The sequence below is a fragment of the Dendrobates tinctorius genome, unplaced genomic scaffold (genome assembly GCF_039654945.1).
Source record: "Dendrobates tinctorius isolate UK_male_01 unplaced genomic scaffold, ASM3965494v1 ptg000275l, whole genome shotgun sequence".
Classification (NCBI taxonomy): Eukaryota; Metazoa; Chordata; class Amphibia; order Anura; family Dendrobatidae; genus Dendrobates; species Dendrobates tinctorius.
The window spans coordinates 1,290,820-1,306,758 of NW_027361942.1; the positions used below are offsets into that span (position 1 = coordinate 1,290,820).

Consider the following 15,939-nt stretch of genomic DNA (forward strand, 5'->3'; position numbering starts at 1 on the left):
GGCGGCGGCAGGCACACACTCCGCGGGCTCCTGGTCCCTAGCGTGAGGTGGCGGCAGGCACACACTCCGCGGGCTCCTGGTCCCCAGCGTGAGGTGGCGGCAGGTACACACTCCGCGGGCTCCTGGTCCCTAGCGTGAGACGGCGGCAGGCACACACTCCGCGGGCTCCTGGTCCCTAGCGTGAGACGGCGGCAGGCACACACTCCGCGGGCTCCTGGTCCCTAGCGTGAGGTGGCGGCAGGCACACACTCCGCGGGCTCCTGGTCCCCAGCGTGAGGTGGCGGCAGGCACACACTCCGCGGGCTCCTGGTCCCCAGCGTGAGACGGCGGCAGGCACACACTCCGCGGGCTCCTGGTCCCCAGCGTGAGGTGGCGGCAGGTACACACTCCGCGGGCTCCTGGTCCCTAGCGTGAGACGGCGGCAGGCACACACTCCGCGGGCTCCTGGTCCCTAGCGTGAGGTGGCGGCAGGCACACACTCCGCGGGCTCCTGGTCCCTAGCGTGAGGTGGCGGCAGGCACACACTCCGCGGGCTCCTGGTCCCTAGCGTGAGACGGCGGCAGGCACACACTCCGCGGGCTCCTGGTCCCTAGCGTGAGGTGGCGGCAGGTACACACTCCGCGGGCTCCTGGTCCCCAGCGTGAGACGGCGGCAGGCACACACTCCGCGGGCTCCTGGTCCCTAGCGTGAGACGGCGGCAGGCACACACTCCGCGGGCTCCTGGTCCCCAGCGTGAGGTGGCGGCAGGCACACACTCCGCAGGCTCCTGGTCCCTAGCGTGAGGTGGCGGCAGGTACACACTCCGCGGGCTCCTGGTCCCCAGCGTGAGACGGCGGCAGGCACACACTCCGCGGGCTCCTGGTCCCCAGCGTGAGACGGCGGCAGGCACACACTCCGCGGGCTCCTGGTCCCTAGCGTGAGACGGCGGCAGGCACACACTCCGCGGGCTCCTGGTCCCCAGCGTGAGGCGGCGGCAGGCACACACTCCGCGGGCTCCTGGTCCCCAGCGTGAGGTGGTGGCGGCACCTGTAACTCGCTGGTAGCTAAGGGGGGTGTGTCCCTTGGATACCCGAAGTGTACGTTAGTTACCAGCTGCTCGCTGGTCTCCCGCCTGTCACACGCAGCGATGCGTGCTGGCCAGCAGGAGACCAGCGACCAAAGAAATGTCCTGGGCTTTCCTACTGCAATCCCGGCAGGGGGGCCGGCCGCTGTCACACACACGGGGGTCTCGCTGGTGAGATCGCTGTTGTGTCGCCCGGTCCCCATCCCTCCGGCTGAGCCCGACTCAGGAGAGACGCAGCCAATCACACTGCGGAGCCCGGCTCAGGAGAGACGCAGCCAATCACACTGCGGAGCCCGGCTCAGGAGAGACGCAGCCAATCACACTGCGGAGCCCGGCTCAGGAGAGACGCAGCCAATCACACTGCGGAGCCCGGCTCAGGAGAGACGCGGCCAATCACACTGCGGAGCCCGGCTCAGGAGAGACGCGGCCAATCACACTGCGGAGCCCGGCTCAGGAGAGACGCGGCCAATCACACTGCGGAGCCCGGCTCAGGAGAGACGCGGCCAATCACACTGCGGAGCCCGGCTCAGGAGAGACGCGGCCAATCACACTGCGGAGCCCGGCTCAGGAGAGACGCGGCCAATCACACTGCGGAGCCCGGCTCAGGAGAGACGCAGCCAATCACACTGCGGAGCCCGGCTCAGGAGGGACGCAGCCAATCACACTGCGGAGCCCGGCTCAGGAGAGACGCAGCCAATCACACTGCGGAGCCCGGCTCAGGAGAGACGCAGCCAATCACACTGCGGAGCCCGGCTCAGGAGAGACGCAGCCAATCACACTGCGGAGCCCGGCTCAGGAGAGACGCGGCCAATCACACTGCGGAGCCCGGCTCAGGAGGGACGCGGCCAATCACACTGCGGAGCCCGGCTCAGGAGAGACGCGGCCAATCACACTGCGGAGCCCGGCTCAGGAGGGACGCGGCCAATCACACTGCGGAGCCCGGCTCAGGAGAGACGCAGCCAATCACACTGCGGAGCCCGGCTCAGGAGGGACGCAGCCAATCACACTGCGGAGCCCGGCTCAGGAGAGACGCGGCCAATCACACCGCGGAGCCCGGCTCAGGAGAGACGCAGCCAATCACACCGCGGAGCCCGGCTCAGGAGAGACGCGGCCAATCACACCGCGGAGCCCGGCTCAGGAGAGACGCGGCCAATCACACCGCGGAGCCCGGCTCAGGAGAGACGCGGCCAATCACACCGCGGAGCCCGGCTCAGGAGGGACGCGGCCAATCACACCGCGGAGCCCGGCTCAGGAGAGACGCAGCCAATCACACCGCGGAGCCCGACTCAGGAGAGACGCAGCCAATCACACCGCGGAGCCCGACTCAGGAGAGACGCAGCCAATCACACCGCGGAGCCCGACTCAGGAGAGACGCAGCCAATCACACCGCGGAGCCCGGCTCAGGAGAGACGCAGCCAATCACACCGCGGAGCCCGGCTCAGGAGAGACGCGGCCAATCACACCGCGGAGCCCGACTCAGGAGAGACGCAGCCAATCACACCGCGGAGCCCGGCTCAGGAGAGACGCGGCCAATCACACCGCGGAGCCCGGCTCAGGAGAGACGCGGCCAATCACACCGCGGAGCCCGACTCAGGAGAGACGCGGCCAATCACACCGCGGAGCCCGGCTCAGGAGAGACGCGGCCAATCACACCGCGGAGCCCGACTCAGGAGAGACGCGGCCAATCACACCGCGGAGCCCGGCTCAGGAGAGACGCAGCCAATCACACCGCGGAGCCCGGCTCAGGAGAGACGCAGCCAATCACACCGCGGAGCCCGGCTCAGGAGAGACGCAGCCAATCACACCGCGGAGCCCGGCTCAGGAGAGACGCAGCCAATCACACCGCGGAGCCCGGCTCAGGAGAGACGCAGCCAATCACACCGCGGAGCCCGGCTCAGGAGAGACGCAGCCAATCACACTGCGGAGCCCGGCTCAGGAGAGACGCAGCCAATCACACTGCGGAGCCCGGCTCAGGAGGGACGCAGCCAATCACACTGCGGAGCCCGGCTCAGGAGAGACGCAGCCAATCACACTGCGGAGCCCGGCTCAGGAGAGACGCAGCCAATCACACTGCGGAGCCCGGCTCAGGAGAGACGCAGCCAATCACACTGCGGAGCCCGGCTCAGGAGAGACGCAGCCAATCACACCGCGGAGCCCGGCTCAGGAGAGACACAGCCAATCACACCGCGGAGCCCGGCTCAGGAGAGACGCAGCCAATCACACCGCGGAGCCCGGCTCAGGAGAGACGCAGCCAATCACACCGCGGAGCCCGGCTCAGGAGGGACGCAGCCAATCACACCGCGGAGCCCGGCTCAGGAGAGACGCGGCCAATCACACCGCGGAGCCCGGCTCAGGAGAGACGCGGCCAATCACACCGCGGAGCCCGACTCAGGAGGGACGCAGCCAATCACACCGCGGAGCCCGGCTCAGGAGAGACGCAGCCAATCACACCGCGGAGCCCGGCTCAGGAGGGACGCAGCCAATCACACCGCGGAGCCCGGCTCAGGAGAGACGCAGCCAATCACACCGCGGAGCCCGGCTCAGGAGAGACGCAGCCAATCACACCGCGGAGCCCGGCTCAGGAGAGACGCAGCCAATCACACCGCGGAGCCCGGCTCAGGAGAGACGCAGCCAATCACACCGCGGAGCCCGACTCAGGAGAGACGCAGCCAATCACACCGCGGAGCCCGACTCAGGAGAGACGCAGCCAATCACACCGCGGAGCCCGGCTCAGGAGAGACGCAGCCAATCACACCGCGGAGCCCGACTCAGGAGAGACGCAGCCAATCACACTGCGGAGCCCGGCTCAGGAGAGACGCAGCCAATCACACTGCGGAGCCCGGCTCAGGAGAGACGCAGCCAATCACACTGCGGAGCCCGGCTCAGGAGAGACGCAGCCAATCACACTGCGGAGCCCGGCTCAGGAGAGACGCAGCCAATCACACTGCGGAGCCCGGCTCAGGAGAGACGCAGCCAATCACACCGCGGAGCCCGGCTCAGGAGAGACGCAGCCAATCACACCGCGGAGCCCGGCTCAGGAGAGACGCAGCCAATCACACCGCGGAGCCCGGCTCAGGAGAGACGCGGCCAATCACACTGCGGAGCCCGGATCAGGAGAGACGCAGCCAATCACACCGCGGAGCCCGACTCAGGAGAGACGCAGCCAATCACACCGCGGAGCCCGACTCAGGAGAGACGCAGCCAATCACACCGCGGAGCCCGGCTCAGGAGAGACGCAGCCAATCACACTGCGGAGCCCGGCTCAGGAGAGACGCAGCCAATCACACCGCGGAGCCCGGCTCAGGAGAGACGCAGCCAATCACACCGCGGAGCCCGGCTCAGGAGAGACGCAGCCAATCACACTGCGGAGCCCGGCTCAGGAGGGACGCGGCCAATCACACTGCGGAGCCCGGCTCAGGAGGGACGCAGCCAATCACACCGCGGAGCCCGGCTCAGGAGAGACGCGGCCAATCACACCGCGGAGCCCGACTCAGGAGGGACGCAGCCAATCACACTGCGGAGCCCGGATCAGGAGAGACGCAGCCGCTCAGCGACGCCCCCTATGGGCAGGAGGAGACCGCTGCACATGGGGGGAGGCCGGCGAGCAGCCGGCGCAGGCGCACACCCGCCCTCTCCGCGCGCTGTGAGGACGGTTGGCTCCCGGCGCCGCCCCGCGGTGATTGTTATTTGCTCTATGTTTGGCCATTATGGGGATCTTTCTGTGTGGGAGGAGCCTCCAGCGCTCGGCGAGGAGCGGTCACGTGACCGAGTGACGTCACCCGACCCGCAGCCCTGCAGAATCTAGTAATTACTGTCCATAAATCACTGCGACCCTCCACCAGCAGGGGGAGCACCACCCGCACAGGGCTGCTCTGTTTACCTGGACCTCTATCACTATACTGTACAGCCACTCTGTCTGACCAGCGCCCACTCTATGATCCTCACACATGCAGGAGCAGCAGGAAGCAGCGCTGAACGGTGAGTGATGGCAGAGCGCGTGTATATGCTGTATACAGGGTGCAGGGCGGTGTAATACCCCCGTATATACTATATACAGGGTGCAGGGCGGTGTAATACCCCCGTATATACTATATACAGGGTGCAGGACGGTGTAATACCCCCGTATATGCTGTATACAGGGTGCAGGGCGGTGTAATACCCCCGTATATACTGTATACAGGGTGCAGGGCGGTGTAATACCCCCGTATATGCTGTATACAGGGTGCAGGGCGGTGTAATACCCCCGTATATACTGTATACAGGGTGCAGGGCGGTGTAATACCCCCGTATATGCTGTATACAGGGTGCAGGGCGGTGTAATACCCCCGTATATACTATATACAGGGTGCAGGGCGGTGTAATACCCCCATATATACTGTATACAGGGTGCAGGGCGGTGTAATACCCCCATATATGCTGTATACAGGGTGCAGGGCGGTGTAATACCCCCGTATATGCTGTATACAGGGTGCAGGGCGGTGTAATACCCCCGTATATACTATATACAGGGTGCAGGGCGGTGTAATACCCCCGTATATACTATATACAGGGTGCAGGGCGGTGTAATACCCCCGTATATGCTGTATACAGGGTGCAGGGCGGTGTAATACCCCCGTATATGCTGTATACAGGGTGCAGGGCGGTGTAATACCCCCGTATATACTATATACAGGGTGCAGGGCGGTGTAATACCCCCGTATATACTATATACAGGGTGCAGGGCGGTGTAATACCCCCGTATATACTATATACAGGGTGCAGGGCGGTGTAATACCCCCATATATACTATATACAAGGTGCAGGGCGGTGTAATACCCCCATATATACTATATACAGGGTGCAGGCCTGTGTAATACCCCATATATACTATATACAGGGTGCAGGGCGGTGTAATACCCCCGTATATACTGTATACAGGGTGCAGGGCGGTGTAATACCCCCGTATATACTATATACAGGGTGCAGGGCGGTGTAATACCCCCGTATATACTATATACAGGGTGCAGGGCGGTGTAATACCCCCGTATATACTATATACAGGGTGCAGGGCGGTGTAATACCCCCGTATATACTATATACAAGGTGCAGGGCGGTGTAATACCCCCGTATATACTATATACAAGGTGCAGGGCGGTGTAATACCCCCGTATATACTATATACAGGGTACAGGGTGGTGTAATACCCCCGTATATACTATATACAGGGTGCAGGGCGGTGTAATACCCCCGTATATACTATATACAGGGTGCAGGGCGGTGTAATACCCCCGTATATACTGTATACAGGGTGCAGGGCGGTGTAATACCCCCGTATATACTGTATACAGGGTGCAGGGCGGTGTAATACCCCCGTATATACTATATACAGGGTGCAGGGTGGTGTAATACCCCCGTATATGCTGTATACAGGGTGCAGGGCGGTGTAATACCCCCGTATATACTATATACAGGGTGCAGGGCGGTGTAATACCCCCGTATATACTGTATACAGGGTGCAGGGCGGTGTAATACCCCCGTATATACTATATACAGGGTGCAGGGCTGTGTAATACCCCCGTATATACTATATACAGGGTGCAGGGCGGTGTAATACCCCCGTATATACTATATACAAGGTGCAGGGCGGTGTAATACCCCCGTATGTACTATATACATGGTGCAGGGCGGTGTAATACCCCCGTATGTACTATATACATGGTGCAGGGCGGTGTAATACCCCCGTATGTACTATATACAGGGTGCAGGCCTGTGTAATACCCCATATATACTATATACAGGGTGCAGGGCGGTGTAATACCCCCGTATATACTATATACAGGGTGCAGGGCGGTGTAATACCCCCGTATATACTATATACAGGGTGCAGGGCTGTGTAATACCCCCATATATACTATATACAAGGTGCAGGGCGGTGTAATACCCCCGTATATACTATATACAGGGTGCAGGGCTGTGTAATACCCCCATATATACTATATACAAGGTGCAGGGCGGTGTAATACCCCCGTATATACTATATACAGGGTGCAGGGCTGTGTAATACCCCCATATATACTATATACAAGGTGCAGGGCGGTGTAATACCCCCGTATATACTATATACAAGGTGCAGGGCGGTGTAATACCCCCGTATATACTATATACAAGGTGCAGGGCGGTGTAATACCCCCGTATATACTATATACAGGGTGCAGGGCGGTGTAATACCCCCGTATATACTATATACAGGGTGCAGGGCTGTGTAATACCCCCATATATACTATATACAAGGTGCAGGGCTGTGTAATACCCCCGTATATACTATATACAGGGTGCAGGGCTGTGTAATACCCCCATATATACTATATACAAGGTGCAGGGCGGTGTAATACCCCCGTATATACTATATACAAGGTGCAGGGCGGTGTAATACCCCCGTATATACTATATACAGGGTGCAGGGCGGTGTAATACCCCCATATATACTATATACAGGGTGCAGGGCGGTGTAATACCCCCGTATATACTATATACAAGGTGCAGGGCGGTGTAATACCCCCGTATATACTATATACAAGGTGCAGGGCGGTGTAATACCCCCGTATATACTATATACAAGGTGCAGGGCGGTGTAATACCCCCGTATATACTATATACAAGGTGCAGGGCGGTGTAATACCCCCGTATATACTATATACAAGGTGCAGGGCGGTGTAATACCCCCGTATATACTATATACAAGGTGCAGGGCGGTGTAATACCCCCGTATATACTATATACAAGGTGCAGGGCGGTGTAATACCCCCGTATATACTATATACAGGGTGCAGGGCGGTGTAATACCCCCATATATACTATATACAGGGTGCAGGGCGGTGTAATACCCCCATATATACTATATACAGGGTGCAGGGCGGTGTAATACCCCCCTTATTATTATTTCATAATAATAATACATTTTATTTCTATAGCGCCGACATATTCCGCAGCACTTTACATTTCAGAGGGGATTTGTACAGACGATAGACATTACAGCATAACAATAATCACATAGATCATAACAGATACCAAGAGGAGTGAGGGCCCTGCTCGCAAGCTTACAGTCTATGAGGAAAGAGGGAGACACGAAAGGTGGGTGGTAACAGTTGCCCTGATTGTATGGACCAGCCATAATGTTAAGTGTGTAACAGTACAGACACAGAGGGCTAATGGAGGCATAAAGCATGTGGGAACATGATGCAGGGAACCTGGTTATGGTAAAACTTTTGGCTGTGCCACACAGGGATAGGTTAGGTTAATGTGTTGAGGCGATAGGCCAGTCTGAATAAATGCGTTTTCAGGGCACGCTTAAAATTGTGGGGATTGGGGACTAATCGTATTGACCTGGGAAGTGCATTCCAAAGAATTGGCGCGGCACGTGTAAAGTCTTGGAGACGGGAGTGGGAGGTTCTGACTATTGAGGATACTAACCTCAGGTCATCAGCAGAACGGAGGGCGCGGGTAGGGTGGTATACTGAAACAAGGGAGGAGATGTAGGGTGGTGCTGAGCCATGGAGGGCTTTGTGGGTGAGGGTAATAAGTTTAGACTGAATTCTGGAGTGGATGGGTAGCCAGTGTAATGACTGGCACAAGGTAGAGGCATCAGTGTAACGATTGGTGAGGAATATGATCCTGGCTGCAGCATTCAAGACAGATTGGAGAGGGGAGAGTTTGGTAAGAGGGAGACCGATTAGAAGAGAGTTACAATAGTCCAGACGAGAATGAATAAGAGAAACAGTAAGAGTTTTTGCAGAGTCAAAAGTAAGAAAAGGTCGAATTCTAGAAATGTTTTTGAGGTGCAGATGACAAGAGCGAGCCAGTGATCGGATGTGGGGGGCAAAGGAAAGCTCGGAATCAAGTATGACCCCAAGACAGCGGGCCTGTTGCTGGGGAGTAATAGTGGAACCACAGACGGAAATGGCAATGTCGGGTATAGGTACATTAGTAGATGGAGGAAACACAAGGAGTTCAGTCTTTGACAGGTTCAGTTTCAGATATAGTGAGGACATGATATTAGACACAGCGTTTAGACAATCGCCAGTGTTTTCTAGAAAGGCTGGCGTGATGTCAGGAGAAGAAGCGTATAATTGGGTGTCATCAGCATAGAGATGGTACTGGAAACCAAATCTACCGATTGTTTGACCAATAGGGGCAGTGTACAAGGAGGAGAGGAGGGGGCCTAGAACCGATCCTTGGGGGACCCCAACAGTAAGGGGAAGATGAGAGGAGGAGGAACCGGCAAAAGAAACAGTAAAGGAGCGGTCGGAGAGATAGGAGGAGAACCAGGAGAGAACGGTGTCCTTGAGGCCAATGGAACGGAGCATAGTGAGGAGGAGCTGATGATCCACAGTGTCGAATGCTGCAGAGAGATCCAAGAGAATTAGCATGGAGTAATGACCATTTGATTTAGCTGTTAGCAGATCATTAGAGACTTTAGTGAGGGCAGTTTCAGTGGAGTGTAAAGAGCGGAAACCGGATTGGAGAGGGTCGAGAACAGAGTTTTCTGAGAGATAGCGGATAAGACGGGAGTGGACCAGGCGTTCCAGGAGTTTAGAGATGAAGGGAAGATTAGAGACAGGTCTATAGTTAGCGGCACAGTTTTGGTCGAGGGATGGTTTTTTAAGTAGTGGATGTATGATGGCATGCTTAAATGAGGAGGGAAAAATACCAGAAGAGAGAGAGAGGTTAAATATTTTAGTTAGGTGAGGGGTGACAGCAGGGGAAAGGGACTGGAGGAGATGTGACGGAAATGGGTCACTGGTGCAAGTAGTTGGGCGAGAAGATGCAAGGAGCCTGCTTCTTCTTCTGTGACTGGTTCAAAATCAGAGAGTGAGTTAGATGCAGTGGGGGAGGGAGGACAGTGCATGGTATGAGGGGATTTGGAGATAATTTCCTGTCGGATCTGGTCAATTTTTTCTTTGAAGTAATTGGCCAGATCGTCAGCTCGGAGCTCCGTGGTTGGGGCCTGTACTCTTGGATTGAGTAGGGAATGAAAAGTGTCAAAGAGACGTTTCGGGTTATTGGCCAGTGAGGTGATGAGGGTGTTGAAATAGGTTTGTTTGGAGAGGTGAAGGGCAGTGTTGTATGTTCTAAGCATAAACTTAAAATGGATGAAATCTTCGTGTAGATTGGATTTTCTCCACAGACGTTCGGCGCACCTGGAGCACCGCTGCAGGAAACGTGTTTGCACCGTGTGCCAGGGTTGTCGCCGTCTGCGTTGTGGTGTTCTATTTATAGGGGGTGCAAATTCATCCAGGGCACTTTGAAGTGTTTCATTGTAATGCTTCAATGCAGAATCAGGACATGAGAGGGAGGAGATGGGGCCAATGAAGACTGCAAGTTCTTCAGAAGTTTCTGGGTGTTAATGGCCTGTGTGTTTCTATAAGTCTGGACAGTGGGGGTGACCTGAGCAGCCTGGCAGTTCTTGATAGAGAATGAAAGAAGATTGTGGTCAGAGAGCGGGAGAGGGGAGTTTGTGAAATCATCCACTGCACAAAGCCGAGAGAAGACCAAGTCGAGGGAGTTTCCGTCTTCATGCGTTGGAGAATTAGTAAGCTGCGAAAGGCCAAACGAGGAGGTTAGAGATAAAAGGTGAGTAGCAGATGGTGAGAGGGGAAGAGCAATGGGGATGTTGAAATCACCCATGATGAGGGTAGGGATGTCACAGGAGAGAAAATGTGGAAGCCAAGTGGCAAAATGATCCAGGAACTGATGGGAGGGGCCGGGAGGACGATACACCACCGCCACTCGCATGGAGAAGGGGGTGTAGAGTCTGACGGCATGTATCTCAAAGGAAGGGAAGACTAGTGAGGGTACTTGAGGGATAACCTGAAATGTACATTTTGGTGATAGGAGCAGACCAACGCCTCCACCAGCTCTATTGTCTGATCTTGGGGTATGAGAGAAGTGTAGCCCCCCGTATGAAAGAGCAGCAGCAGCGGTAGTATCTGACTGCTGGATCCAGGTTTCAGTAAGAGCCAGAAGGTTAAGAGAATTAGAAAGGAAGAAGTCATGAATGAAGGAGAGTTTGTTACACACTGAGCGAGAATTCCAAAGTGCACAATTAAGAGAGACAGATGGCATGCAGGGAATATTAATAAGATTAGAGGGGTTACTGAGTGTAGCAGTGGGGGGGTTTGACTTTCTGTAATATGGGGGACCAGGGTTGGGAGCAATGTCTCCTGCGACTAGGAGAAGGAGGATAGAAAGAGTGAGCAGATGGTTAAGTGATTTGTGAGAGCGTCTCTGATGTTGAATGGTGGGACTGGCTGGATCTGTGCAATTTAACAATGTGAAAAGAGCATGAGTGCTATACAAAGGAGAGGAAAGAAGAGAGGGGCCGATATGGATGGAGTGTGGTGAGTTAATGCCAGGGCGGTGGATGTGTGTGAATGCAGCGGCAAGGATATACATTACACAAATGCATATGGTATATATTTGTTGTCCTCCAAATGTACAGGTAGTAGATGTATATAAATGTCTTACCTGCCTCCTGCCCTGTCTCCCTGCCATGTTATAACTGCCAGAAGTACTTTGATACATGTACTTCGATTACATGTGCATAAATGCCACCCCTGCATAAATGCTCCCCCTAGCTAGGTCTGAATATATAGGAGGTTGAGGCTAAGTTTTTTTTTTTTTTTTTTTTTTTTTTTGTGGCTCTCTCTCTTCTCGTTAATCAATCACACTAAATTGAGACACAAGGACCCAATAAAATGTTGTGGTCAAATAAACACATGTCCAGCACTACATGGATCATAAAGCACTTTGAAAAGTTTCTTGACCTCACAACATAAGGGGACAAGCAGAGTAAGTTGAAAAAACTATATACCAGATATATGCTTGCAGACTTGAAAACACATAGATAGCATTCAGGATTAACTGCTTGCTGACATTGAATGGAGACACAGGAGTGGATTCAGAGCAGAGATTGGAAAAGCTGGTTACCTGTATGAAGAGAATAGAGATGCGTGTCACATTCATCCATGTTATAACTGCCAGAAGTACTTTGATACATGTACTTAGATTACATGTGCATAAATGCCACCCCTGCAAGGCGTATATATGGCGGTGTAATACCCCCATATATACTGTATACAGGGTGCAGGGCGGTGTAATACCCCCGTATATACTATATACAGGGTGCAGGGCGGTGTAATACCCCATATACACTATATACAGGGTGGAGGGCGGTGTAATACCCCCATATATACTATATACAGGGTGCAGGGCGGTGTAATACCCCCGTATATACTGTATACAGGGTGCAGGGCGGTGTAATACCCCCGTATATACTATATACAAGGTGCAGGGCGGTGTAATACCCCATATACACTATATACAGGGTGCAGGGCGGTGTAATACCCCCGTATATACTGTATACAGGGTGCAGGGCGGTGTAATACCCCCGTATATACTATATACAGGGTGCAGGGCAGTGTAATACCCCCGTATATACTATATACAGGGTGCAGGGCGGTGTAATACCCCCGTATATACTGTATACAGGGTGCAGGGCGGTGTAATACCCCCATATATACTATATACAGGGTGCAGGGCGGTGTAATACCCCCGTATATACTGTATACAGGGTGCAGGGCGGTGTAATACCCCCGTATATACTATATACAGGGTGCAGGGCAGTGTAATACCCCCGTATATACTGTATACAGGGTGCAGGGCGGTGTAATACCCCCGTATATACTGTATACAGGGTGCAGGGCGGTGTAATACCCCCATATATACTATATACAGGGTGCAGGGCGGTGTAATACCCCCGTATATACTATATACAGGGTGCAGGGCGGTGTAATACCCCCATATATACTGTATACAGGGTGCACGGCGGTGTAATACCCCATATATACTAAATACAGGGTGCAGGGCGGTGTAATACCCCATATACACTATATACAGGGTATGGGGCTGTGTATATTTATATAGCGCCATTAATTCCATGGTGCTGTACATGAGAAGGGGTTACATACAAAGTTATAGATATCGGTAACAGTAAACAGATTTACAATGACAGACTGGTACAGAGGGGAGGGGACCCTGTCCTTGCGAACTTACATTCTACGGGAGAGTGGGGAAGAGATAGAAGGTCGGGGGTGCAGCAGCTCTGGTGGTGATGAGGCAGCAGCTCTGGTGGTGATGAGGCGGCAGAATGGTCATTGCGGGCTATAAGCTTTCCTGAAAAGATGGGTTTTCAGGTTCCGTCTGACGGCTCCGAGGGTGGTGGATAATCGGACGTGTAGAGGCATGGAATTCCAGAGCATATGGGATATTCGGGAGAAATCTTGGAGGTGGTTGTGTGAGGAACAAAGAAGTGTGGCGGAGAGTAGGAGGTCTTGGGAGGATCGAAGATTACGTGAGGGAAGGTATCGGGAGATTAGTTCAGAGATATAGGGAGGGGAAAGGTTGTGGAAGGCTTTGTAGATCAGTGTTAGTAGTTTGAACTGGATTCATTGGGGAATTGGGAGCCAGTGGAGGGATTTGCAAAGGGGAGAGACAGGGGAGTAGCGAGGAGAGAGGTGGATTAGTCGGGCAGCAGAATTGAGAGTTAGCAGGAAGGCCACAGAGGAGGGTGTTGCAGTAATCAAGGCGGGAGTTGATGAGGGCATGTACAAGGGTTTTAGAAGATTGAGGGCTGAGGAAGGGACGGATTCTGGAAAGATTTTTGAGTTGGAGGTGGCAAGAGTTTGGACGTGTGGTTTGAAGGACAGGGCAGAGTCGAGAGTTAAGCTGGAGTCACACACAGACAGCTTCACCAGCGATCAGCACAGCGACGCCGAGCGCCTGGCGAGCTGGTGAATAAGGTACACATCGGGTATCTAAGGGGCGTGTGTCCCTTAGATACCCGATGTGTACGTTAGTTACCAGCTGATCGCTGGTCTCCTGCCTGTCACACGCAGCGATGCGTGCTGGCCAGCAGGAGACCAGCGACCAAAAAAATGTCCAGGGCTTTCCTACAGCGATACCGGCAGGGGGGCCGGTCGCTGATCGCTGTCACAGCGATCTCGCTGGTGAGATCGCTGTTGCATCACAAATCTTGTGGCTTAGCATCGATCTCGCTAGCGAGATCACTATGTGTGACGGGGCCCTTACTCCGAGGCAGCGGATTTCAGGTGCAGGAGAGCGCGTGATGCCGTTTACCAAAATAGATAAATCGGGTAGGGAAGATACGTGAGATGGAGGAAAGATAATGAGTTCAGTTTTGTCTACATTGAGTTTTAGGAAACAAGAGGTGAAAAAGGAGGATATGGCTGATAGATACTCTGGGATTCTGGAGAGCAGAGGTGACATCTGGGCCAGAGAGGTAGATCTGAGTGCCGCCCGCATACAGGTGGTACTGGAAGCCATGGGACTTTGAGTTGTCCTAGGCCAAGGGTATAGATGGGGGTGGGGGGGGGAAGTAGGGGCTCCAAGACCAAGCCTTGAGGGACTCCAACAGAGAGAGGGCGGGATGAGGAGGGAGTGGGATACGCTGAATGTATAATCGGAAAGGTAAGAGGTAATCCAGGACAAGGCGAGGTCTTTGATGCAAAGGGAAGAAAGAATCTGTAGCAGTAGGCAGTGATCGTCTGTGTCGAAGGCAGAGGACAGGTCGAGAAGGAGGAGGATGGAGAACTGTCTGTCAGCTTTGGCTGTGAGTAAGTCACTAGTTATTTTGGTCGGCAAAAGGAAGGAAAGGTTGCGGGAGGTAAAGAGGTCGTGGATCACGTGGAGCTTGTTGCAGACGGAGCGAGCATTCCAAAGTGCTCCAGAGACAGGGATTGGGAGGGTGGGGGTCAGTGGCATAGGTTTTAAGTGTGAGCGATTGTGGTAGTTTCTCTTAGTGTGACAGGTCACAGGATAGGGGAGGAGGATGGGGCAGGAGGACAGGTCACAGGATAGGGGAGGAGGACAGGTCACAGGATAGGGGAGGAGGATGGGGCAGGAGGACAGGTCACAGGATAGGGGAGGAGGACAGGTCACAGGATAGGGGAGGAGGATGGGGCAGGAGGACAGGTCACAGGATAGGGGAGGAGGACAGGTCACAGGATAGGGGAGGAGGATGGGGCAGGAGGACAGGTCACAGGATAGGGGAGGAGGACAGGTCACAGGATAGGGGAGGAGGATGGGGCAGGAGGACAGGTCACAGGATAGGGGAGGAGGACAGGTCACAGGATAGGGAAGGAGGATGGGGCAGGAGGACAGGTCACAGGATAGGGGAGGAGGATGGGGCAGGAGGACAGGTCACAGGATAGGGGAGGAGGACAGGTCACAGCAGGGAGTAACTTACAGATTGCAGTTAATAGGACATTTGACTAGCATCAAAGCTGGAGAAAGGCAGAATAAGATGGAAGGATGACACTAGGTGTGAGGAGCACGGACCTATCAATAAGCATACAGTAAGTTTGAAGTATGATACATGGAATTAAAGTGTGGGAAAAAAGCAGCAGCGTACCTGTTAAAACAGAGGAAGGGGAGCCCATGGGGTTCTGGGGTGCAGTGGGTATTCTGGATTAAGAGCGAGGTCAGACGTACCAGATAAGGCGTTGTTACCTCCATATATACAGTGTGCAGGGCGGTGTGACCCCTCCATATATACAGTGTGCAGGGCGGTGTGACCCCTCCGTATATACAGTGTGCAGGGCGGTGTGACCCCTCCGTATATACAGTGTGCAGGGCGGTGTGACCCCTCCGTATATACAGTGTGCAGTGCGGTGTGACCCCTCCGTATATACAGTGTGCAGGGCGGTGTGACCCCTCCGTATATACAGTGTGCAGGGCGGTGTGACCCCCTCCATATATACAGTGTGCAGGGCGGTGTGACCCCCTCCATATATACAGTGTGCAGGGCGGTGTGACCCCCT

The 15,939-nt window shown here is 54.8% G+C and overlaps 1 protein-coding gene across 1 annotated transcript in view; it reads left to right on the forward strand.

Annotated features, from left to right (window-relative positions):
* Positions 1 to 4,724: 4,724 nt before the first annotated feature.
* RRP8 (ribosomal RNA processing 8) overlaps positions 4,725 to 15,939 on the forward strand; it is a 36,900-nt gene continuing 25,685 nt past the window's right edge. The window contains exon 1 of the mRNA XM_073559820.1: positions 4,725 to 5,041. The gene's annotated coding sequence lies outside the window, so the exon portion shown is untranslated. The remainder of the gene's footprint in view (positions 5,042 to 15,939) is intronic.